This window comes from Sceloporus occidentalis, unplaced genomic scaffold, assembly GCF_023333645.1.
Source record: "Sceloporus occidentalis isolate IW3139 unplaced genomic scaffold, rSceOcc1.0.p SCAF_2, whole genome shotgun sequence".
Taxonomy (NCBI): domain Eukaryota; kingdom Metazoa; phylum Chordata; class Lepidosauria; order Squamata; family Phrynosomatidae; genus Sceloporus; species Sceloporus occidentalis.
Genome location: NW_028316982.1, coordinates 122330613 through 122354244, shown reverse-complemented (window position 1 = coordinate 122354244; position 23632 = coordinate 122330613). Strand labels below are relative to the sequence as shown.

The window sequence follows — 23632 nt, the reverse complement described above, 5'->3', positions numbered from 1 at the left end:
TGCCATATCTCCAAAGAGACTTCTCTTAAAAAACAAACAAACCAAATCAACTATTTAATTTGGAAATCATTTGAAGATGGCCTGCCTTTAACAATAATTTTCTATATATCATTCAACACTGCCTTATTTATTGAAAGAAAGCAGTTGTTCAGAATCCGAACAATCCCCCCAAAACCATATTTATATAAGAGATGGCGAATAACATTCCTTCTTTACAGATACTGAAGGAATACCTATTATGAGGTGTGCTTGATGCATTTCTTGTTTAATCTGATGATACATTTTAATAAAATCACTATAGAGCTTGAAAGTAACAAATTCCTTTCTCCAACAGGTATAACAAATTTACATTCTGAATATAACTTAGTGAAGGATAACCTCAGTCCTTTTAAAGGTTCTTTTCATTATGAGGGGTGGCCTCATTAAACAGTGGCAGCAGAATACCATATGGATCAAGTGATGGTTCATGCTATGGCTCATGTTAATGCCCTCAGGTGGTTTGGTTTTTTTAAGTAATTAGAAGTAACTATTTTTGAGAATCATAAGTACTGTAATTATAACTGTAACTGTAATTAAGGGAGTGCAAAGATGGGATTGTACCTAGGACATGGTGGGCTACAGAAGTGAGTAAGCGATACTGATTCTTAAAGCAGCAGGATCCAGCAGGAGTACGCCATTTGAACCTGGCTTATGTTTACGTCCAAACCTTTAAAGTGATTTAACATGGCTTCTTGATCACACCATTTTATGCAGGAAAAAATTACGCCACTCCCAGCAGCTGGTAACTAATAAAACATTTACATGTCCATTCCAGCCTACAAAAATATATGCTTCCCCCATTCTGTAACTGTCACGATGCTGAACTGGTAAGTTATTGAACATAATACAGTGAGCCTTTGGTATATGCAGGGGATCCGTTCCGGATCCCTCCCCCCCCGTGTATACCAAAATCCGCGTATGCTCAAGTCCCATTGTCCCTCTCCTCCCTCCCTCCCTCCTTCCTACTTTCCCTCCCTCTTTCCCTCCCTACTTACCTCCTTGGTCGCCAGTGCCATCGCCTTGGCCTCCTCGCCTCCGCGAAAAGGCCGGGTGGTGTTGGAGGCCAAGAGGCCTCCAGGCCGTCACCTGGTCTTTCCGCAGCGGCGGCAACGGTGAGGAAGCTGAAGCTTGGCCTCCAGCACGGCCTCCCGGCTTCCTCGCAGCTGCGGCCTCCTCGCCGCCACCGCCAGGAAGGGAGGCCTGGAGGCTTCTTGGCCTCCAACACCGCCCGGCTTTTCCCATGGCAACGGCAGAGGTTGAGGCCGCGAGGATGCCGGGTGGCAGTGCTGGAGGCCATGAAGGCCTCTGGAGCTGCTGCTCTGCCTCCTTGCCATTGTGGAAGGGCCGGTGGTGAGGAGGTGAAGCAGCAGCTTCAGAGGCCTTCAAGGCCTCCAGCACGGCCTACCGGCGTCATCACCACCGCCACTGCTGCAGAAACAGCTCTTCTGCAGTGGTGGCAAGGAGGCTGAGGCAGCGGAGGCTGAGGCCAAGCTTCGGCCTCCTCGCCGCCGCCACCGCAGAAGGGCCGGGTGGCAACCTGGAGGCCTCTTGGTAAAAGCCGGGCGATGTTGGGGGCCAAAAAGCCTCCAGGTCACCACCCGGCCCTTCTGTAGCGGTGGCGGTGGCTAGGAGGCCATGCTGGAGGCCAAGCTTCAGCTTCCTCGCCACCACCGTTGCCACCGCCACGAAAAGGCCAAGTAGCAGCTGATTTTTGTGTTGGCCATTTGGTGATGTCCATGTGTATAATCTCCTCTCTGGTTGCATGAATCAGATGTTTTCAATGAACAGGTGGCCAGTGAATAGGAGACTATCAGTCGGTCTCCAACTTTTTTTCTTATAACTATATCTCAGCACTATTCTACAGTCTTGACTGCCTACTTAATTAAACTTAGTTTAAAGGGGCTGAAATTAAGTTAAACTTAAGAACTTAAAACTAGTAACACATTCGCTCTTTCTGACTTTGAATATTACACCTTCCCTCAAAACTCTGGTTGCTTGCTTTATTTATTTATTTATGTGTTGTATGACACAACTATGAACATTTATCAACAGGACAGATTCTTATTAGTCATATTCATTATTCATATTAGTCAACTGGTTTTTGGTTTCTTAGAAGTTATATAACAAAAACAATGGAGTTTCGAAAATAAGTGCACAGCAAGTTCCTTGTGAGATTTCAAATATACCAACGTAAATGTGATTAATTATTATGAAAACTAGTTCTGGTATTTCACAGGTTTGAAATAAAAAAGATCTGCCCTCTAAGTGAGTGGTCATCTAATTAAAAAGATGCAGTTTTAAATTTATCTGATCAATAATATGGACAGGTTGCATACCTGTAACGGTATTTCTTCGAGTGGTCATCTGCGAATACATACAACACCACCGTCATGTACCTCTGCTTCGTGAACTTGAACCTGAGGAACCGGTGTCAGTGAACAATGATGAGGTGACCGAGAGGCAGTGTCGAGCTCCTCCTCGGAGAGCTGGTGGAAGGCCAACATCGCAAGGCGGAGAGGTGGCTGAGGCCAAGGCTATTGCCGGACGGGCCTGAGGAGAGCTGACTTTGAACGGTAGCGATGTGTCCCGCGTGGGTACCGAAGGAGATGAGTGGTGTTTGGAAGAAGACTGGGTGCCTTCAGGAGTCTTGGCATGGGCCTTCTTGTGGGAAGAGCCGTGAGACGAGGCATCTCCTGAATCCAGAGGTTTTTTTCTTCTTGGAGGAGCCCTGAGGAGAGTCATCTCCTGAATCCAAGGGCCTGTGCCTCTTTTTGGAGGAGGATTTTGAGCTTGAATCCGCTAGGGAGCTCGTATCCTTAACATGGGCCGAATCCTTCTTGGAGCTCAAGTCTGTAGACTTAGTCTTATCCTTTTTGGAGGACTTAGACTTGGACTTCGACTGTTGTGCTCCTTCAGTCCCATCACCCTTTTCAAGGATCACGGTGGTGGTGCTTGGCTCGGTGGTGGAGCTCTGGGCCACGGAACCAGCAGCAGCTGGTACCAACTCTGAGGCAGCAGGTGCCGAGGCGGAGTGGGAAGCAGACAGAGGCTTCAGGACCTGTTTGTACAGGGCAGCCAACAAGCGGGAGTCGCAGTTCTTCCTGGCCTGAGGAGTTAGCGACTTGCAAAGGGCAAAAGCCTTGGTATTGTGGGCTTCGCCGAGGCAAAGAAGGCAAGAAGAGTGAGGATCCTGTCCGGGGATCTTACCCCCACAGACGTCACACTTTTTAAACGGCACTGGAGACATCACAAGCCGAATCAAAATCCTTAAGCCAGGTCGTAAAGACACGCAGAATGGTCAACAATACATGGGGGGAGTCAGATCAAGAATGGTCAAGCTGTCTATGGTCAATTTTCCAGTGAAACAAGCGGATTAAGCAGAAGCGAAGTTCCTAAAGCAGCTAACGTGGCAGAAAAAAGGAACTGAGGAAAGAGCGGGAACACAAGGGGCTTATAAGGGATGGGCAGAGCTACCGCCAAAAAGTTCCAAAGTCAACTTTGCTCAGTGATTCCAGAAGTTTTCCGAGCAGCACTGTGTAGGTGCAGTACAACCCATTTGTATGATTTGCAGAGACCACAAAGAAGAATTTCCATTATTCAGAATCTCATATGTAGTAAAGAGCCCTTTTTTTAGTTTTATTATCTCAAATCTCAAATCTTATGGACATGAGCAGATGCCACGTCAGCTCTCAGTGACTTCTGTAGAGTACATTTTCTTCAATGTAGTTATCAGAATAAATGGCTGATGCTGAGATGTGCTATCTTCAGATTAACTCAATAAACCAAATAGCTTTAGAACAAAATGATTCATTCTCCATATTTTATTTATTAGAAATATTTTATACCATTTTACAGTTGAACAAATTAAAAAAAAATACATCTATAAAACAGAGCCAGACAGGTGTAGCAGTTTGAATGTTGAACTGCAACTCTTACTCGCCGATGGAAATCCATTGGGTGACCTTCAGCAAATCACACTACCTCAGCCTCAGAGAAAGGCAAAGGCAAACACCCTCTGAACATATCTTGCCAAGAAGACCCCATGATAGGCTCTCCTTAAGGTTGGCATAAGTCACAAATGACTTGAAGGTATACAACAACAACAACAACAAAATTGCACAAAACAAAAATTATTCCTAAATTATTGATAGGCTACTTGCAACCATCTAAGAAATATAATTTGAGCAGCAACCAGAATACATTAGCAGCAGCATACTAGGTCATTAAAAAAATGGAAGGATACTTTGAATACTAACAGCTCTTTGTAGGCTCAACAAAAAGGTAACCTTGGCGGGATACACACCGCCATTTAGTACGTATAGAATACGTACTAGGGTTAGGAAGGGGCAGTGCTTCCGCACCCCCCTAACCCTAGTACGTATTCTATACGTACAAGATGGCGGCGCCCCTTTCACATGGGCGCCGCCATCTTTGCGTATTGGACGCTGAGCGTCCATACGCGTCGCGCCGCTTGTGACGTAGCGAGCGCGCCCCTGGCGCCTCGCTACGTCGCAAACGCGACGGTAAAAGAAGCTCCATTTTGGAGCTTCTTTTTCGGTCCGCGCAGGAGTTGGGCCGTCTGAAGGCTCCGGCTCCCCCGCGGACCTACTGGCGGCGGCGGCAGACCGCCACAAATCGGCGGTCTGTACCCCGCCCTTAACTACATAAACAGATGATCACATAAATTTGTTCTACTCAAAGAATAACAAAATTACTATCATTTAATGCTTTAGAAATATGGGATAACAGAAAGCCAGAATTATTCTATTCCGTCACGTAGTCACAAAAAAGACCTCAAAGAATGTACACTTAAATATGCATACTTGAAACAAATAACAGCATTCATTATAAAGTATTCAAAGTAATTGACACAGCTCTGTGTTTATAGGCATGGGCTGAGAGCAGATAGGAGGGAAAAGACAGCTTACCTTGGAGTTTTCTGATTCACAGGGAGAACCTGCTGATCACATTGCTGGCTTCCACAATGGCGCAACAACTGCCACACAGTCTGTACTGTCCCAACCTGCTGTGAGGATGGACCCACCAAAATGGAGCATTCACAGCTATAAGCCTCACCACGAAATTATTTTTTTCCCCATTCAGTCGCAAATACATGTGCTTGCAATTGCCAATTGCCCCCGTCCCACCCAGCTGCCAACCCCTTGGACACCCTGTGCAACCAGCTGCTTGATCACACAACTACTCAAACAGCACATCTGTAAACCCAGTGAAACACAGGCACAGCATGATCATGATGCTCCCCTATACATATTCCATTTCTGCCCCATCCAGTCCTCACCCCCTGACCCCCTGTAATGTTGTATTGTTGGTAACCTGACGTGTTTGACTGATTTTGCTCCATGGGGTATGCAATGGGTTGATGGTGCAGCTTGCCCACTTGTGCAATCAATTCACAGGTGGACGGAAAATAAATTTATGGCCAGCAATGGTGCTGTTGGATTGCCTGCCCCAGTGTGCTTGCTTTTGATCACCACCACATCAGTGTGCAGTCCACACACCGGTGAAATAGTTCACACTTTCCATCTTGGAGCAGAGCAAACCAGGATTTTTTTAATTATTATTATTTTGCTCCAGTGTTAAGCCCCAGAGCACAGCTTGAGTCTGTTTCCCTCCCATTTCAGCCATGTGCGCTGTCTGAACAGGTAGACTTCAAGATGCAGCAGCACCATTTCTTTTAGCCAATGTGGAGAACCCCATGATTCCTCGCAAGTTTCAGTGGAATTTGCATCTAGATATGAATTACCACCCACCAAATCAAGACAATTAGTGTTTATTCAGAAACAATTTCCCCTGATTTCAGAAAAAAAAACATACTCTACAGTACATTGGCTTGGACTCTAGTCTTAATAATGCAGAATGATAAAGTTACAATTTTATCTTTCTACAATATCTCACAAAGCACACGATGAGATCAGACAAATAGATCTGGCCATGTAAAGATATGCACAGTGGAGAGAGCAACTGTTTTCTTTCTTTCCTTTGTCAAATGTAACTGAGAAATGAATTAGATATCTATCTTTATAGTGAGCAAAAATAATATAAATAGTTGCATGGAAAGTTTTTGGATGGTACAAGAGTTTAAAAAAAAAACACAGAAGGAAAGGGTAAAATACGTTTGACTCGAATTTGGTATTGTAGGGCTTACATTTGGACCTTGGAAGCAACTGGTTATAAAGAATATATTATCTGTAAAGAAGTCTTAACAACCAAAAGTTAATTATGTTACATCATGATTGTTAATACAACAAGAAATAATTTTATTCCTTTTGTGAAGTGAGTGTAACTGATCTAAGCAGATTTTATAATTATTGGTACTTCAAACATGCATGATTTTCACTTAAGACTGGTTGCCCCAGATGCTGTTCAACAGCAACATCCATTATTGCTCACCATTGCTTATATTGGTAGCAGATGAAGCTCAACAACATCTGAAGAGCCACACAATCCCACTCTGATCTATGGCATGACAAGGCATAATTTGATAACTGTTCACCTTTTAAAGACATTCAGTCTAAAACCTCCATTATAAGATTCTCAAGCTGAACTGCAGAACTCATGAGCACAAAAACATCTGGTCAATTTTTTGGGATTGCCTGCTTTTTAAACCTCCCCCCCCCCCCCAATCATTGTTATATCACCCCGCCTAATGAAGAGTTCTGGAAAACTCAAAAGTATGTACACTTTTGTAGTATTTTAATTAGTGTAATCCCACCTCAATCCAAAGGGAGAGGTGGGAAATATAAATAAAATTTATTATTATTATCAGTCTCAGTGAAGTATTGCTTATTTATGCATTTTTGTTCTCATCATGAGCACAGCTATCTTTGTTTTCTTGTTTTGGTCTTCAAAACTGTAACTATTATATGGCATCTGACTACTTTCTCCCTGAAACTCCTAACTGGAACCAATTACCTTCAAAAGTTATATTCCAAATTGTAATGTTACATGGAAGTTTAGCTCTTCACAAGTCTACAGCAACAAAGCTGTAGTTGCTATGGAGTACTAATCATAACGTATTAGCATATTTATGATAAAGGTTTATAGTATCTGTATGATACATGTGTTTTCATTTTATATTTTGTGTGAATGAATAAAAATACAGTTTGTGACAAGGCCCTCAAAAGCTGCATATGTATCTTCAGGAGGGGAGATTCACACACTGTAGCTACTTGCAGCTTTTTGTGACAATCAATCTACGCCTCATGATTCCCGGCACATGCAATTGTCATTATATGCCCTACTTTCCTCAAACAAAACAGGTAAGGAAGTAAGTTAATTAATTCTACTTTGCATATTTAATCTAATTGAAGATTTTTTTTAATTTCTAAGGATCTAACGATATGATACACGGTAACAAAATCCAGCAAATTAAGAAAAATGCACACTTCTCTTTTAAGAATACTAAGCAGATAGTGAACAGTTTCTCAGTTTTGCTACATGGGAGTTATTAGGAAAAGATACTCTGGCCTGTTACAGACAGCCAAAATAAAGCTGCTTCGAGTCACAGTGGAGGTATGGTGTTTCAATGATGCATGCGTCCTAAGAGTCCAGAAATCGCACCAAAGCCACGCTCTGGCCCTAAGGACTGGAGCGTGGCTTTGGTGTGGCTTCTGGACTCTTGCATCATTGAAACACCATACCTCCACTGTGACTCGAAGCAGCTTTATTTTGGCTGTCTGTAACAGGCCTCTGTAAACCACACTGTGAAAAAAACGTGACAAGAAGCTCCAAGTATCCTCCAAGTTTCAACCAGTTGCTGTGTGCCTTCAAGTTGTTTCCGATTTATGGTGAGCCTATCATGGGGTTTTCTTGGCAGGATTTGTTCAGAGGGGGTTTGCCATTGCCTTCCCCTGAGGCTGAGAGAGCATGACTTGCCCAGTCACCCAGTGGGTTTCATGGCCGAGCTGGGATTCAAACCCTGTTCTCCAGAGTCACAGTCCAATGCTCAAACTACTATGCCACGCTGACTCTCCCAAAAATGTTACCAAGACATAAAGCATTCAATGCAATTTTAATAGTATAATATAGTAATTTTTATAACAACGTACTGAAGATTAAGTAAGGTAAACAATCCCAAGCCAAAAAGTACTTTTATTTATTTTATAGGATTTACATTGCATTTTTTATCTGAATGCCCAAGAAATAAATAAAATAGGAAGAGATGACTATGATGTTCCATCAATCAAGCCTGCAAGAATCCTCAGTCACTGTCTACAGAATTACTTACAAGTAGTAATACTTTCATTGGTATTGGACAAGTACCAAAGTAAATGCAACACAACCTCCTCCTATTTGCACATCTTTCAGTCAACAGAGCCATAAACTCCGAAGCTCCAGTTATGACACAATTATTGCTCTACTGTTGTCTGCTGCATGAGGAACTGCAACCATTTTTTCGCTGTTTGTTTTTCTATGGTCTTGTCCTGCTCAAGTTCTGTCTAATGGAACAAAACAGTATGTCACAGCTGTTTTGGGTGGGACCATCTGGTGCCTAGCCCCATTTTATGATCCTGTTTTTTAAAAACCACTGATCACACCTCTTTTTTAAAAAATGAAATTAAAGAATAAGAATGGAAGATATCTGAAGACCAGACCAAAGATCTTTCTAATTCAGCATTCTGTTTCCAGGGTTGCTAGCCAGATGCTTTGAGAAACATCTGGTCAATAGCAACGGAGTCAACAGCACTCTCCTACTCATGCTCTCCGAGAGACAGCACTGAGAGGCATGCTGTCTATAATACTAGAGGTAGTACAATGAAACGTACCCAATGATATTCATATCTTCCTAAATTTGATGTTATGCCATGATCAGAAAGGTTTTTCAATCCCATCCAATTAAAACTATAGGTACTCCAGTATAGTGGTATAGTTGGCTTTCATTTCGGGGAGGGGGGACCCAGAACTTTCAAGTAAAAATAAAATAAAATAATGCAAAATGGTTCCCACCAGAAGGACAAATATGTGATAAACTATAATAGGTTCACTTGCCTGGTATTTAATGGTCCACATCAAAACCCCACACATGAAAGTGCTAAAGCAGGGGTAGGCAACCTTTTTGAGTCGGGGGCCAGGTTGCTGTCCCTCAGACAACTGGGGGGCCGAAGCCGGGGGGTGGAGCTTCCACCCTCCAGGGGCGGAGCCACATGCCAGGGGTGGAGCTTCCACCTTCCAGGGCGGAGCCACATGCCAGGGTGGAGCTTCCACCCTCCAGGGGCGGAGCCACACACTGGGGGTGGAGCTTCCACCGAAGCATCATCATCATCATCACTACCACCACCACTATCATTGTTACAGCAGACCTTTGTTACAGCACTTTGGAAAGTCACACTGTCTCACCTTCATAAATAATAAAAATAATGAAATGAAATAAAAAGCAATAATAAAAATAATGAAATACAATAAAAAGCAATAATAAAAATAATGAAATAAAAAACAAAAACAAAAATAAGTGTTATATATTTTTAAAAATTAATGGAAAAAACCCAAGGCAGACCTGAAATGACTCACCTTTCCACCTCCTCCCCCTCTTTCTCCTCCTCCTCCTCCTCCTCCTTCTCATTGAGAGGGCATTTTGCAGAAAGAACACCCAGGGCAAGTAGTAGTAGTAATAATAATAATAATAATAATAATAATAATAATAATAAAGTTACAAGCAAGGAAATTACTAAAATGCAATTGAAAATAAACTGCAGCAAGCAAGCACACTGTGTCAACCCAGAAAAGCCACAAGGTGCTCAGAGGGGATTTTGCAGAAAGAACACCCAGGGCAAGTAGTAGTAGTAATAATAATAATAATAATAATAATAATGTTACAAGCAAGGAAATTACTAAAATGCAATTGAAAATAAACTGCAGCAAGCAAGCACACTGTGTCAACCCAGAAAAGCCACAAGGTGCTCAGAGGGGATTTTGCAGAAAGAACACCCAGGGCAAGTAGTAGTAGTAGTAATAATAATAATAATAATAATAATAATGTTACAAGCAAGGAAATTACTAAAATGCAATTGAAAATAAACTGCAGCAAGCAAGCACACTGTGTCAACCCAGAAAAGCCACAAGGTGCTCAGAGGGGATTTTGCAGAAAGAACACCCAGGGCAAGTAGTAGTAGTAATAATAATAATAATAATAATAATAATAATAATGTTACAAGCAAGGAAATTACTAAAATGCAATTGAAAATAAACTGCAGCAAGCAAGCACACTGTGTCAACCCAGAAAAGCCACAAGTTGGTGAGAGAGCATTTTGCACAAACACCACCCAGCTAACCCCCTCCCCCAAGGAACCAACCTCTTGCCTCGCTGCGGCTCTGGCTCCCTTTCTCCCTGGCTCTGCACTCCTTCTGCCTCTCTTCCTTTCCCTGCTCTTAGGGAGGAGGAGGAGGAGGAGGGCGGAGGGCGAGGTGGAGCCTGCTGCAGGCCTGCTGCAGCCCCTGGAGCCCTGTTGGAGTGCTCCAGGGGCTGCACCAGGCCTACTAGATGGGCGCCGCCATTTTGCTTTTCAAAATGGACGCTGAAGTCTCGCGTGACCTTTGCCATCCTGAGGTCACGCAAGACTTCGGCCGCCATTTTGAAAAACAAAATGACGGCTGGAGCGGCGCGAAAACGGGGGAAATCGGCGGCAATCGGCAGCAGGACTGCGCAGGGGCCGGCAGGAAGGCCTTGGCGGGCCGGATCCGGCCCGCGGGCCGCAGGTTGCCGACCCCTGTGCTAAACCTATAGAAGCTGGATGCCCTACAATCTGAGAAAAGACTGGAAAAACATAATGTAGGACAACCAGGACTTAACTGTTAATGCTCTATAAAAAGTAACTGAATGAAACATGTCAGTTTCACAGTAATGTTCTAGTGGGGGAGCACCCAAATCTGACAAAGATGCAAAATAGTTTGCCAGACAGGGAAAACAGATAACCATGGGAAGACATCCATGAAAAAGACAGACTATTCCAAGAAACTGATTATAATTTATCCCATTGTGCCAGAATCCCCTGAACAGAATTTAATCACTGCTATGGCGCTTGGTGTTGTGGACTAAGCTTCTCATGTATAGATCCAAAAATGAAATATGGACAGTTATCAGAGCAGTGTATAACAATCATTTTTCCTCTAGGGGTTTTGCATCCATCTCACACTAGCTTTATCCCTAGAATGTAGCTTGACCGTGAAAAATTAAGAGTTCACAATTATTTTTCATATCACCATTAGCCAAATCCCCTCATATTCTAGGTTCTGGAACATGTCAAACACTAGGGAACACTTGGGAGCTAGTAACTGAATGCTGAGTGTAGCTGTGTAATTGTTCTGAAGAGCTAGAAATTTTTAACTGGCAAAATATAAAACACAACATCCACAGAAGGTGCACAATGTATTAATCCATGGCTGTACTGATTTTTCTTTTGTCATGAAAGGATCTCAATATCACATATTGGATGACTAACCTTTATTCTAAATGGTTGTAAATTAGGATGGAAAGAGGAATGAAAAGATAGTTGAAATTAAAGTGCCTTGTCAATAGAAAATTTCAGTAAAATGATCAGATATAAACGGTCTGTTTTGCTCAATCAGCCAAATAGATCTGGCTTACATTTGGTAGTTAATAACATGCCTTTTAAAATACAAATTAACAGTCATAACTACACAGAAGCTATAACTATGGTCCAAAATCGATGGGCCAAATGAAGCAGCTTCTGGCTACTTCAAGGGCATAGTGTTCAGATGGCGCATTTCCCCAAAGTGGCTGGAAGGCACTCTGAGGCTGCCAAAGGTGGCCCAAACCAACAGAAAAAAAAGGAGTGTATTTGATCCACTCCTGTGACAGTTACTTTGAGAGCAGGTCGTGCAGTCCCAGGCCACCCCAGGCCAATCTCAGCCAGAGGCTGCTCCTTGCCACCCATCTGCTTTGGGCCTATGGTACCCATCCTTGCTGGATGACCTATAGTGAGTGTTGGCAGGGAAAGTATGTTGATCCTCCTGGATCTTTCAGCACCATTTGATACCACTGACCATGGTATCCTTCTAGGTCATTTGGCTTGGCAGCAATGCCTTGCCGTGGCTCTAGTCTTTTTTGGCTGAATGTTCCCAGAGGGTGGTGCTGGGAGAAAATTGTTCAGTATTTTTGCAATTAGCCTGTGGGGTTCCACATGAATCAATACTGTCTCCCATGCTTTTTAGCATCTATACCAGGGGTAGGCAACCTTTTTGAGCCGGGGGCCGGGTTGCTGTCCCTCAGACAACTGGGGGGGGGCGAAGCTGGGGGGTGGAGCTTCCACCCTCCGGGGGTGGAGCTTCCACCCCCCGGGGGCGGAGCTGCATGCTGGGGCGGAGCTTCCACCCTCCAGGGAGGAGCCACATGCCAGGGGCGGAGCTTCCACAAAACAGGACAAATGCATGCACATTGTCTCAAATCAGAAAGGAGCAAGCCAGCCCATGTGGAGGGATTTTGCAAAGAGAATACCAAGGGATATAAGCATAATAACAACAATATTTGCAAGCATGGAAGCTACCAGAAGGCCACAAAGCAGGGGGAAATGCATGCACACTGTCTCAAACCACAAAGGCACAGGTAGTAGGTGTAGCTTCCGATAATCCCCCTCCCCCAATGAACCAACCTCTCACGTGGCAGTGGCAGTGACTCTGGGTCTGAGTGTCGGTTTCTCTCTCTCTCTTTCTTTCTTTCTCTTTCTCTCTCTGCCTCCTCCTCCTCCTTTCCCCGCTCTTCCATTTATAGGGGGGAGGAGGAAGGTTGAGGGCGGAGCCAGGAGGGAGATGGGCGGAGGGAGAAGGGCGGAGGGCGGAGCCAGGAGGGTGTAGGCAGGAGGGTGGAGGGTGGAGCCAGGAGGGAGAAGGGCGGAGGGAGGGGGGCGGCACCCATTCGGAGGCCCGGTGCGGCCCTGGAGCCCTCGAACAGGGCTCCAGTGAGCGCACCGGGCCTCCTAGATGGGCACCGCCATTTTATTCTTCAAAATGGCGGCGAAGTCTCACGCAACCTTTCTTGTTGTGTGAGACTTCGCCACCATTTTAAAGAACAAAATGGCGCCCGGAGCGGCGGCAATCGGCGACAGGAGCGAGCAGGGGCCAGTCTTGGCGCCTCTGTGGGCCGGATCCGGCCCGCGGGCCGCAGGTTACTAACCCCTGATCTATACTGATGATACTCAGCTCTCTCTCTTCCTCCCTTATAACTGATGCCAATGAAGCTGTGGTAGTACTGAATCATTGTCTAGATCAGCCATCGGCAACCTACGGCCCGCGGGCCGGATCAGGCCCGCTGAGGCCTTCGGACCGGCCCCAGGCCAGTCCTGCCGCCGCCATAACTGCGGCGGCGCCTTTGGCTGCTTATGTGGCCAGCCATCCACCCACCTCCTCCGCCTCCACAGCCCCCGGGAGTTCCTTGCCTGCTGAGCTTGTGTGTGTGTGCGCACGCACGCGCGCAGGGGGCTCACAAAGAGCAGCTCCTTCCCTTGAGGCTGGCTGGCCAATAGGAAAAGGCTGGGGACGGGGCTGTTTCCAGCCCCAGTTGACCACTGGCCAGTCCCAATGGGAAGGTATGGCTTCCCAGGAGGAGGAGGAGGAGGAGAAAGAGGAGGAGCACTGAGCTCAAGCCTCTCATGGGCGAGCGGGAGGGAAAAGGGGCCATTTCCGGGTGCTGTTTGGCGCCGAAAATGAAAAGAAAAAGGAGGAGGTAGGTAGCCATTTCCAACATGTATCTTCCTCTCCTGTATTGTTCTTGGCCCCATCTCTGTGTGCCTTTTTATTTTCCTGCCCTGTGTATTGTTGTTGTGGTTGTTGAGTGGATTTTTGGCTCCATCTGTGTGTGTGCCTTTTTATTTTCCTGCCCTGTGTATTGTTGTTGTGGTTGTTGAGTGGATTTTTGGCTCCATCTGTGTGTGTGCCTTTTTATTTTCCTGCCCTGTGTATTGTTGTTGTGGTTGTTGAGTGGGTCCTTGGCCCAATCTGTGTGTGTGCCTTTTTATTTTCCTGCCCTGTGTATTGTTGTTGTGGTTGTTGAGTGGATTTTTGGCTCCATCTGTGTGTGTGCCTTTTTATTTTCCTGCCCTGTGTATTGTTGTTGTGGTTGTTGAGTGGGTCCTTGGCCCAATCTGTGTGTGTGCCTTTTTATTTTCCTGCCCTGTGTATTGTTGTTGTGGTTGTTGAGTGGGTCCTTGGCCCAATCTGTGTGTGTGCCTTTTTATTTTCCTGCCCTGTGTATTGTTGTTGTGGTTGTTGAGTGGGTCCTTGGCCCAATCTGTGTGTGTGCCTTTTTATTTTCCTGCCCTGTGTATTGTTGTTGTGGTTGTTGAGTGGGTCCTTGGCCCAATCTGTGTGTGTGCCTTTTTATTTTCCTGCCCTGTGTATTGTTGTTGTGGTTGTTGAGTGGGTCCTTGGCCCAATCTGTGTGTGTGCCTTTTTATTTTCCTGCCCTGTGTATTGTTGTTGTGGTTGTTGAGTGGATTTTTGGCTCCATCTGTGTGTGTGCCTTTTTATTTTCCTGCCCTGTGTATTGTTGTTGTGGTTGTTGAGTGGGTCCTTGGCCCAATCTGTGTGTGTGCCTTTTTATTTTCCTGCCCTGTGTATTGTTGTTGTGGTTGTTGAGTGGGTCCTTGGCCCAATCTGTGTGTGTGCCTTTTTATTTTCCTGCCCTGTGTATTGTTGTTGTGGTTGTTGAGTGGGTCCTTGGCCCAATCTGTGTGTGTGCCTTTTTATTTTCCTGCCCTGTGTATTGTTGTTGTGGTTGTTGAGTGGGTCCTTGGCCCAATCTGTGTGTGTGCCTTTTTATTTTCCTGCCCTGTGTATTGTTGTTGTGGTTGTTGAGTGGATTTTTGGCTCCATCTGTGTGTGTGCCTTTTTATTTTCCTGCCCTGTGTATTGTTGTTGTGGTTGTTGAGTGGATTTTTGGCTCCATCTGTGTGTGTGCCTTTTTATTTTCCTGCCCTGTGTATTGTTGTTGTGGTTGTTGAGTGGGTCCTTGGCCCAATCTCTGTGTGTGCCTTTTTATTTTCCTGCCCTGTGTATTGTTGTTGTGGTTGTTGAGTGGATTTTTGGCTCCATCTGTGTGTGTGCCTTTTTATTTTCCTGCCCTGTGTATTGTTGTTGTGGTTGTTGAGTGGGTTCTTGGCCCCATCTGTGTGCATTTATTTTCCCTTTTCTGTATTCTTATTAACCAAGGGCAAATTCACTTCTTGTTAAACCACCTTGACATGTTCAGTATGCATAGCCATGTTACCCCATGTTAAGTATTAAACCCAAAGGGTTTGGTTATGCAAGAAGCTTCTCTGTCAGGGATGCTTTGATTGAGAGTTCCTGCATGGCAGTGGGTTGGACTGGATGGCCCTTGTGTCTCTTCCGACTCTATGATTTTATGATTCTATGAAATTTGCAAGAACCCATGGTATATAAAGCCACGTGAAATGCTCAAATGTGCTGTCATGTGTGTTTTGGAATGAAGAGGGGGGTGGTTTGGCCAGAAAGGGAAGTACATTTCTGCTATCTGTCTAGGAATAATGCCAAAATGCCCTCCATTTTGATCATGCCTAAAAATAGCAGCAACTTTTTTTCGCATGTCCTCCATTTTAAAAATATATCCTACATTTGGAAAAATGTCCTACATCTGTCCCGGTTTGGAGACAAAATTTTTGGCTTCGGCCCCCCAGTACTCTGAGGGACAGCAACCTGGCCCCCGGCTCAAAAAGGTTGCCTACCCCTGGTCTAGATACAATAAAGGACTGGATGTGGGTGAAGAGGAAGAGGCTTAATCCACGCAAGATGGAAGTGTTGATGGTCAGCAGAAAAACCAATTTGAGATTGGGATTGCTGCATGTTCTGTAAATGGTTGTTCTCCCACTGAAAGATCAGGCTTTTCACTGGACGTTCTCTTAGATCCAGCAGTGCTCCTAAAAAGCCAGGTTTCTGCAATGGCTAGCAGGCCCTTTGCCCAGTTTTAACTGGTGTGCCAGCTGCATCCTTTCTTGGGGAAGGCAAATCTTGGCACAGTGGTTAATGCCTTAGTTACCTCTTGATTAGGCTACTGCAATGCCCTCTATGTGGGGTGTCCTTGAAAAGTGTTCAGAAGCTGCAACTAGTGCAAAATGCAGCAGCGAGGTTGGTGTCAGGTATATTTTAGAGACCACATAACACTGGTCTTGCAAGAACTACACTGGCTTCCAAATTGCTTCCAAGCTCAATTCAAGACTGATAAGATTTATCACATCTTAGTTGGTGTCCTCCTGATAAGTTATTCCGTTACGTGACAACAAAACCTCAAGATAACTAATATTCAGTTGCTATTTCACAGAACAATATATCATATGATAGTTACACAGCATGGTCCTATTACACTGGCCTATGATTTTTTTTTTCTTTTAACCTTTATAAAGTCAACTAAAGAAGTTGCTGGATTCTACTACTTTCCACTGTCAATTCCAACCACTTATGCACTTAATTTAATGTGTATACCTTGCTATACCCAAACAGCGATTGAACTTTTGTTTTTAAATGTTCCATACAGTGGAAGAACAACATGAATACCTTCCTTTTATTAAAACTATAAATGCGAAAATATATCTTGTGTCAAAGACAGAGCTGAAAGTTGCCCAAAGGTATCCTTGTTGTTGTGTGCCTTCAAGTCATTTCCGATTTATGGTAACCCTAAGGTGACTTTATGGGCTTTTATGGGGCTGATATTCTGAGCTGCCCAAGGTAGACACAAATCCTCCTCGTATATCCTCCCACTATGAGGCCTTGCCATTCACCAACAGACTAGATTAACATGTAAATCACTTCCTCAGTCAAATACTCCAACTGTTAATGCCCAGATTTGTGTTTTTGCTAGAGTTAGTTCATATTTTCTGCCTTTAGCAGCAATTATACTACCACTGAAGTACTGCAATTTTTATTCATGTTCAAAAAAAAGCACCTCTACAGCCCAAAATAGAATCACAACTTTCCATGGTAAAAATTGAAAAAGAACCTTGCAGGTTCTCTTCTCCATGGTTCTGCAGGACAAGGATGGGAATGTGTGGTCTTCCTGATGTTGTTGAACTGTAACTCCCATGATACTTCAGCACTTTGGCATACTGGTGAGCCTGAAGGTAACTGTAGTCAGCCAACATTGGAATGAGTGCACATTCCCTATCCCTGATGTAGAATGACCCAAAATATTACAGTGCTTTGATGGGTGATACATTTTCGTTCATATTATCAATGGAAAAATACATTTTGAGGTGAGAGGCATTGGTAGTAGGGAAATGTAAATATATCTTAAAGTTTCTGAGCGCTTACCTTTCTAAGACCACTTTGTTTAGTCACCAGCACAGAAATGGTAAGTTGATTTGTGAGGCAAAACAAATACACTCCTTTAAGCTAAAAGAGAAAAAAGGTCTTCAATTAGAAATTTATAGCAGAGGACAATCAGAAATATATGCAAAGGTTTCCTGTAAGAAGATTCAGTGTTGCCACTGCTGAGCATATAGTTATTCCAGGCTACAGCAAAAAGGAGTATAATTTCCTGAGTTTAACAGTCCGTCTCTGAGCAAAATTTTGCTTATCTTTGAAGCGCTCTATGGCCATGGACATTTAACAAAATGTAAAAACACCAAACATCAGTTTAGAGATACCAGCAACTGTCACTTTCTAGTTATTTGTAGCCTGCCCCATAATCTTGGGATACTTTTAATCTCATAGTATGCTGGCTCACCCAGAAACTACCTAGATTTATAACTGAAATGAAAAGGAGGCAAAGTGTGGGGAAATATGTTGTTAACTGCCATCAACACAACTTTGACTAAGGTGACTCTATGAATGAGACAACTCCAAGTCACCCTATCGACAGTCCTGCTCGTGCCTTGCAGATTCAGGGTTATGGCTTTCTTGACAGAATCTATCCAGTCTAATGCAGTCTGACTCCTTTGCTGCTGCCTTCTACTTGACCAAGCATCATTTTTTCTTTTATTGAATCATGGCCCGCAGATTAGAAGCATTCAGTCTACATTCCAGACTGTAAAAGGTTTTCAAGCTGTCTGAGATGGGCAGATTAGCAACACTGATTAAAGAAAAATGGTTCAAGAATTTCTGAAAAGATTGGGAAATATTTTGTTTTATTTAAAAGAGAAAGAATGGAAGATTATTGTTGCAGAATTGGAGGATTGAAGCAATTTTGTTTATTTTTTAGGTCAGAAATAAAAGTAAGTTAGCAACAGTGAGAAAACACACACACACACACACACAGAGTATTAATAATCTTAGGTTTGGGAAGTGAAAAGTAAATTATAGTCTGTGTTAATTGTGTTAACTGGATTTGTGTTTGTTGTTTAATGTGTTAATAGTTATAGTTTTATACGGGGAAGGAGTTGGAGGGTTACAGGAGGTTGGAAAGTAATTTAGGACCCGGACAGACAGTCCAAAATAAAGCTGCTTTGGGTCAATTTGGAGTTATGCTGTTTAAATGATGCATGCGTCCTAAGACGCCGGAAGCCACCCCAAAGCCATGCTCCAGTCCTAAGGAACCACAAGCACTCTTTGGGTTCATATTTATTTATTTATTTTCATTTTATCAAATTACCTAACAGCATCAATGACATTTGACCAGCTTGTCTACAAAATAACGGGGGAGCTTGTCAAAACCTTACTGAAACCTAGATATATTCACAGCACTCCATTTGAAGATGAACCCAGTTTTAGAAAATGAAATGGAAGTTGCACTCAAAGTACTTGGAAGAAATAAATAACCAGGAACAGATAGCATACCAACAGAGCTGCTTTAAGACAGGATCTACTCTAGTACTAACTAAAATCCGTCAATAAATATGTAAAACAAAAAAATGGCCCACATATTGGAAACATTCAATATACATCCCCAAGAAAGGGGATACCAGGGAATACAGTTATCACACGGCCATTGCATTGATCTCCCATACAAGCAAAGTGTTGCTCAAAATTCTCCAACAAAGATGTTTACCATATATGGAATGAAAAATGTCAAATGTCCAAGCTGGGTTCAGGTAAGGAAAAATAAAATTGCAAACATACATCGGATAATGGAGCACACCAAATAATTTCAGAAGAAAATCAACCTGTGCTTTGAAGATTATATATAGCAAAGCTTTTGATTATGTAGATCATGAAAAACTCTGTATCCCTTTTAAAGAGCTGCTTTTTCTTCCTGCTGCCACAACCTATGCCAGCATATTAACCACCAGTTTAGTAAAGAGAAAGGATTCTGGCCTCAATGTTTTCTTGTTGCCAACTCCACTATCAGAGAAAGAAGCAATACTTTGAAAAGTGAAGACAGGAAAGAGAGGCTTCTTTTACGGATGTCAGCTCCCAAAAAAGCAGCCTGTTGGCAGCTCTAAAATGATTTATTTTCTGTGGGAGCCCCAGATTTATGGAACACTCTTCCACAAGGAAATTTGTTTAGCATCAACACATTTTTGCTGCCAAGAGAAAAAATACTTAATTTTTCCAGACATTTGGGCAGTATTTATGATCTGACTGTTGTGGACTGCTTCTCTAGTATTCATTCTAGCTTGTGGGGAGGGAGTAATTTCTGCATCAGGCAGAAATTAGATTTACATCTTGGTGTTAGAGTTTGGTGGTGGCAATTGAGTTTAAAGATTCCCCTTCCCAGTGCCAAAAGTGTTTTACAGAAAGAGCTGCCTCTACTATTCTCTTTAGGCATCCCTCTGCTTCAACTTATTTCAGTCCTGCTCTATTTGTACAGCTTTCACTTTGTCTCTCAACAACTGCAAGGGGAATGCAATGTAACAGTACAGTAGTCCCTCCATTTTTGCGGGGATCCGTTCCAAACCCTGCCACCCGCAAAAATGGAGATTTGCACATATACAAAGCCCATTGATTATAATGGGTGTGTGCTCCCGCGCATGCGCCATTTTAATCCCTCCCCGCCTTGCCTTTGCAAAAAGCGAGACTGGACTTCAAGTCCGCAAATTAAAAGGGATAACTGTACTTATAAAACTACACTGAATAGTTCTTATTAGATATATTGAGGAAGAGATGTTCCACATAATTCTGCGTGCTGACTTATTTAATATGATGTAAAAATGTACTGACCTTATGTATATGAAATTTCTTATAAACCTACATAGAAATCATTAACTTAGATGTATGTAGATTAATAAGAAATATTCTATGTATAGCTTTATATGTGATAAACATGAACTATTCTTGTTACTATTTTATAAACTGTAAATAAACAAAACAATCTTTGTTTCACATAAGTAAACATATTTGAAACCTGATTTATAAACTTTGGGGAAAAGCAGACAGGCGGCTTGGAGCCTGGGAATGCGGCGACTGGACGGCTCACTTCTGAAGTAGGCCACCCCCATGGTCCCAAATGAATTGCTGGAAAGAAGCATTTTTTCACTGCAACTTTTGTTGGCGGTTTCAGGCCACATTAGGTGGCTTCAGAGCAGCTTCTGGATGTGTCGGGGGCGTGCATCGTCTGCATGCCACATTCCCAAAGCAACTGGGAGTCGCTCCTCTTGACCCGTCTGTTTCGGGACTTTGTTTCAATGGATTTTATTAGCAATTGGCTAAAAATATGGGAAATGATCAGTAAAGAAATGATTGACAAATTTGAGACAGCAGTTGGTAAATGAAATTTAGAAAAAGAACAAAATGAATTCAGTATTGTATTTTTAGACTGTGGTTTTTATGGCATGTGTTTTCATCTATTGTGTTCACAAAATTTTAAAATTATATTATCTAAGGAGTTCTGTAATTAAGGAGTTGAGTGTGCACTGTAAGCTACACAGAGATTGTTTTGTTCTGTGAATGTATGAATTTAATAATTAAATGAGTTACCATTTGACAATTTGAACAGGTAAATAAGATTTTTTATGAATTCAAATCAATTCAAAATGCATCATGAAATCAGGCATAGACCTATATAGCAAAGGCACCAGATCCTGTCTGACATTAGAAGCTAAGCAGGGTCACCCTGGTTACTACTTGGATGGGAGGTTGCCAATGAATAACAGTGATTGTAGGCTATATTTTAAAGCAAGGGACTGGCAAAACCACCTCTGAGCATTCCATGCCTAAGAAAACCCTATGAAATTCATGGGGTCACCATAAGGTAAGAGATGACTTGAAGGCACATATACACATGTATAGCAAGGCATCAAGAAATGACCTCCATGTAGATTTTTATGTATGTTCTCAGGCAATTCACACATTGCGTCCTTCACTGATGGGATAGACATTCCTGAGATGTAGAATATTTTGTACAGTGAGAACCATCAAATAAATCTTTATGGGTAACCACAGCTGACATGAGAGATAACACTGATAAACAAATGCATAGCCCTGCAGAGCTGTTACATAGATCTTTCCTTACAGATAACATAGATTTCTGAGAAGCCATTTCACCCTGACATATAGAGCTGGAAGAGACTGCAAAGGCCATCTAGTTTAAACTCCTGCCATGCACAAATGTACACTAAAACACTCCTGAGAAACAGTCAGCCAACTTCTGTTTAAGACCTCCAAAGGAGGAGAGTCCATCACACTCTGAGGCAATCTATTTCACTGCTGAACAAGAAGTTACTCCTAATATTTGGTGGAATCTTTTTCTTGTCATTTAAATCTATTGTTTCATGTTCTAGTCTCTGGAGCAGCAGAAAACAAGCTTGTTCCATTTTCTAAGAGATATTCCTTCAGACCAGTGGCCAGTCATTTCTTCTCGAAGCTAAACACACTCATCTTCCTATGTTGTTGTTTATAAGGCTTCGTTTCCAGATCTTTTGCCATCTTTGGCCCGAAACGCACAGGCAAAATTATGCGGCCTCAGGTCACATTGGTGGCATGCTGTTTCCCTGATGTATGCCCCAAACGTAGCCTGAGGTTGCACCAAGGCTGTGTGTTTTGCAAAAAAATCAGACCAAGAAGGAGCAGATAGAATCTGCTCTTTCTGGCAGCCCAGTTCAGGACCACCGTGGCAGCCTGGATTGGGACCAGGTACATGTGGTCGCCATGGTCCTGGCACGAATGATGCCATCACAGTCTCCCACTGCTCTATTTGGCCTCTCTGTTTCAGGCTTTAAGTTGCTCTCCTCTGGAAACATTCATGTGGTAGATTCTTTTTACATGCACTTTTGTTCAGCCATATGTCAGCCATCCTGTATTAGTGCACTTTATTTTGCTTGCTTAAAAGTAGTGCCTTACCTTTATCCTAGTTAAAATTCATTTTGTTTGCTCTCAGATATGTCTAAATTATTTTGAATTCTGTACCTGTCCTCCTGGGTGCTAACTGCCACTCCTAAGTTGGTGCCTTTTGCAAATTTAATTTGTGTGCCCTCCATCTGATCATCCAAATAATTAATAAATAAGTTGAACACTAGCAGGGCCAGGACACAACCCTATGGCATCACACTAATCAGTCCTCTCTAACATAAAGAAAAACTCTTGGTGAGCACTCTTTGGATTCAGTTGATCAAACCACCTGATAGCATCACTGTTTAGCCCACATTTCATCAGCTTGTCTGTAAGATTATCATGGGGGGATTTTAAAGTCTTACTGAAACTTAGATATACTATATCCAAAAGACTCCCCTAAGTTACCAAGCCTGCAACTCTACCAAAAAGCAATAAAATTAGCCTGGCATGACTTTTTTTATGAGAGACCCATGTTGGCAACATCTGTTTGGACTTCGGCTGTTCTCCAAGAATTCTCAACATGGAACATCAAAATTGGGTTACTTCTTTTACAAAACACAGTTTCAAGCTAGAGTGTTGTACTGTAATATATACATATCACACACACACACACACACACACACACACACAGACAACTTTCTCCCAGTAAGCAATTAAGTCACAAAAACATCCTACAGCATGCCCATTCCATATGCGGGCGCACCATATGCAATATACTGAATAGTGTGTGAGGAGCACAAGCCTTATTCTATTGAATGGGGCTCCAGTTTACGTGGTATTTGCCTTACGCGAGGGGGTCCGGAACGGATCCCTGCGTAAGGCAAGGCTCTACTGTATTAGGTTCAAATAATTTTAAAAATATACAAGAACAGCTGTAGAGAAGTCTGGGTACTATACAGAGCACATGCTAATACAAAAATCAACCAGATGGAGGCCCTCCTGATTACATGCTATTAATATTTTTCAGGGTAGATGTTAGGCATGTTAGTCTGTTGTAGCAAAAACAGTCTTGACGTACCTAAATGCTAAGACATCTGTTATGGCATATCTTTTTGCAGACTATAGGCCATTTCATCTGATGCATAAAGAGCTATCTTACACGAACACACATACACAGAAAACGTCAGATATGCAAGCTGGATTCAGAAAAGGAAGGCACATTAAAGGTCATACTGCAAACATACTAAAAGGGCATACTAAAAGGGTTTCAAAAGAAAATCATCCTATACTTTCTAGAGCAAAGTAAAGCTTTTGATTGTGTAATTCATGACAAACAATGGACAAACTATATTACTAATAGTAAATAGCAAAGACTTCCACAGGCAAAGTGATTGATGAAGACATTAAATATTTAAGATTTTGTAAACCTACAATGTAACGCAGCACAGGATAGATTAGGAAAAGT

General features: G+C 42.9%; 1 protein-coding gene across 6 annotated transcripts in view; it reads right to left on the bottom strand.

Moving 5' to 3' along the window:
• The window catches only part of NDST2 (N-deacetylase and N-sulfotransferase 2), a 118923-nt gene that overhangs the window by 74982 nt on the left and 20309 nt on the right, over positions 1–23632 (bottom strand). For 5 of the 6 annotated variants that reach the window (XM_089510791.1, XM_089510792.1, XM_089510790.1 and 2 more), the window contains one exon: positions 17332–17412. The gene's annotated coding sequence lies outside the window, so the exon portion shown is untranslated. Of the gene's footprint in view, positions 1–10349; positions 10397–17331; positions 17413–23632 lie in introns of those variants that run through there. The other variant, XM_089510794.1, reaches the window with a different exon arrangement.